We start from the raw sequence: 3,427 nt of genomic DNA, 5'->3' as shown, positions 1-3,427 counted from the left end.
GTAGACTTCTCAAAGCAATTCTTCTATAACTTTGAGGAAGCACCAGTTGTCTCCTACCGGGGTGGTCATGATATAACTGCACCCTATAGAGGAGACCATCAATAATTCTCAGCTTATCCCATTCTCTCATGAAGGAACTACTCTCCTTTGGTATCTCTCTCCTCATATACTCAGAGTCTTTCCTGATAACAGATTCTCTCACATGCCGAATCACAGGGTCTCTCTTTTGTAGTTGAATCATATCTTTCCTCCCCAGTTGAAGAGAATCGTGCACCCCTAAGGCAGTTGGGTAACTATACATAGCAGGAACACTATCTTCTCCTCCTCCAAGAGAGTCCACCACTCTTAACTCAGAGAAAGCTATGTGTTGTCCCTGTACAGCAGCAGTGGCACAGTGAGCGGCTACAGCCAACTTTGGGATTTCTTCCCAGTTATCCTCTTCTGGTTGAGGGGGTAGGCCAGGACGACGGGAAAGGGCATCTGCACCCACATTCTTTGGCCCTGGCTTATACTTTAATGAGAACTGATAATTGGTCAGAGCCGCCAACCATCAATGCCCTGCAGCATCCAATTTGGCAGTGGTTAGAATGTGTGTTAACGGATTGTTATCAGTTCTCACCTCGAATTTGGTTCCATAGAGATAGTCATGCAATTTCTCAGTTACAGCCCACTTTAGAGCCAAAAATTCCAACTTATGAACAGGGTAATTTCTTTCAGTGGGGCTGATACTCCGGCTGACATATGCTACTGGCTTCAATCCCTCTGGATATTCCTGGTGAAGAATGCCTCCTAGACCCTCATAACCGGCATCTACATGCAGGACATAGGGCTTCTGGGGGTCAGCATATGCAAGAACAGGAGCTTCTGTAAGTCTCTTTTTTAGAGTCCTGAAAGCCTCCTCACAAGCTGAAGACCACTTATCTTTGAAAAGACTTGGAGTAAGAGACCGTTCCTTGGTATCACTGCCTTGTAACATCCCATTCAAAGGATAAGCAATCTTAGAATACCCCTCCACGAATCGCCGATAATACCCACAAAATCCCAGAAACGACCTCAGTTCCGTTAGATTTGTGGGTCGAGGCCAATTTAACACAGCTGCTACCTTCTCAGGATCAGTGGCAATTCCATCCGCAGACACAATGTGTCCTACAAACCGCACAGACTGCCGGGCAAACTTACACTTATCAAGGGAGAGTTTCAAACCTTCCTGTCGAAGGCGCTCCAACACATTAAACAATCTGATATCGTGTTCCTCCAGTGTAGATCCTAAGACTATAATATCATCTAGGTACACTATGCAATGTCTGGGGGTCAAGTCTCCCAGTACCTTCTCCATGAGACGCTGAAACGTGGCAGGGGCTCCACTTATGCCCTGAGGCATGCGAGTGAATTGGTAAAACCCCAAAGGGCAGATGAAAGCAGTCTTTTCTTGATCTTCAGCATTCATGGGAATTTGATAATACCCTGACAGTAAATCCATCACAGAGAACCAAGCACTTCCATGCAGGGCATCGAGCGCCTCATCAATACGTGGCAGTGTATACTGGTCAGGGATGGTCCGTCAGTTAAGGGTTCGATAGTCCACACACAGACGGACACTACCATTTTTCTTCCGCACTATGACAATAGGTGAAGCATACGGGCTACGAGATTCCACAATTATCTTTTGATCCTGCAGTTCTTTTAAATACCCTCGAACATCCTCCAAGTCCCTGGGAGGTATTCTCCGAGACCTCTCTCGAAATGGAGTGTCATCACTCAACCTTATTCGATGTTCGGCATGCCTAGGACAACCGACATCCATATCGTACACTGAGAATACATCACTGTACAAGGCTAGGCGTTTCTCTAACTCTTGACGGTGCTCGAGCGGGTCATCCGATTCATCTATGTGGAAGGCTAATTTAGGTGTGGAGGATCCCAGACCAACAGAGCAAGAGTCTATACACTCCACCGGATAGCAATGAGCTACCGTACGCCAGGCGGGTATCACTACTGGATGGGAAGTAATATTCTTGACAGTCACCACATCAGTTTGTGGACACTTAGAACGATAGTCCTTTCTTTCAGGAACTATCTCCCATCCATTTAGAACTGCTTCAGCAGGATTTGTTTCCAACAGAAAGAAACTGCCCTTTATCTCCACATAAACCCTGAGACTGTGGACTCCCCCTGGTGAAATCTCTACAGGGGGCCAAGGATTTCCTACACAACCCCCAGGTAGCTCAGGAGCAAAAGTCTGACAGATCTTCTGTAGTGGTGGAGCCACTGGCAATGTAGTGAGCGGAGTACCTGCATGGGTTTGAAGAAACGTCAGGAAGGCCTCCTCTACGGCTTTCACATTAGAGCCCACAATCACCGGAGTAGTCTCTCTCCCTCCAGGCGGGGGACACACATAAGCAACCACGGAGAGAGGAGGATCTCGGTTCCCCACGACACCCGGAATATGCAATTGTACTTCGACACAACCATCCATATAAGTAGGTCCTGCTCCCACTCCAAACACCGGCACAGTTCCCACTGGCTGCAGCGGTATATGACTGAGAAATTCCTCATAAAAAGGGCGATGAATGATGGTCAGCTGGGAGCCGGTATCAAATAACGCTGTGGCTGGAACACCGCTTACCAACAGGTCAAAAGTACAGCGACGTCCCACTCCTGGCAAGCATAAAGATCGTGGCCTACTGCGGGAAACCTTACGTTTCTTCTGTAACTGGCCTGCTTTGCTTTGCAAATGCTCACAATCAGCTGGCATCTGACATTGATGCACTCGGTGCCCAAGGTGCCCACAGCGGAAGCATTCCGGTTGCTCTGAAGTATTCCGAGGCTTTGGAGATGGAAACTTACGATAGTGCCCTGGAGTGTCCTCTTTCTTTCTCATAGCCCCCTTGTTATCCCGACGGGGAGTTAAAGGAGTTTCCGGAATAGGATAATCCCCAGCAGCATACCGAAGCTTGGCCTCCAGCTCTTTCACATAAAGCATAAATTCTCCTAGAGGTGGTGGAGAGCCGTGCCGGTACTTAACCCGTATCTCTGTAGCCACCGATTGTCCCCCCAGCATTCCACAGAGAAGTTGGCTTCGCCGCTTTTCATCCACCTCTGCAATAAGAATAATGTTCTTTCGCACCAGCTTACACAAAGTGCCCTCCAACCGGGCTATATAACTGGACATGGCCTTCGTCGTCCCTTGTCTCATGCTCTGAAACGTGTGAAGCCAGGTATGGGGGTTATCACAAGGCCCATACACAACTCGGGGCAAGGGCACTCCTCCAGCATCTGAGCTGCAGTTTCTTGCCACTCCTCAAACTCTTGTTCGCCCTCCGGTACGGGGACCAGGCCCGAGAAAACCTTCAACTTTGGGTACTTGGTTCCAGCAACCATAAGGGTTCTCGGGATATAGTGAGGAACGGAGTCCCTTTCCTTGAAG

General features: G+C 48.5%; 1 pseudogene; it reads right to left on the bottom strand.

The window, feature by feature from the left end:
• Positions 1-550: 550 nt before the first annotated feature.
• LOC121397624 lies at positions 551-3,196 on the bottom strand (annotated as a pseudogene).
• Positions 3,197-3,427: the final 231 nt, after the last annotated feature.

This window comes from Xenopus laevis, chromosome 8S (genome assembly GCF_017654675.1).
Source record: "Xenopus laevis strain J_2021 chromosome 8S, Xenopus_laevis_v10.1, whole genome shotgun sequence".
Lineage (NCBI taxonomy): Eukaryota > Metazoa > Chordata > Amphibia > Anura > Pipidae > Xenopus > Xenopus laevis.
Note: the sequence above shows the minus strand (reverse complement) of the source record. Positions and strands in the feature narration are given on the sequence as shown.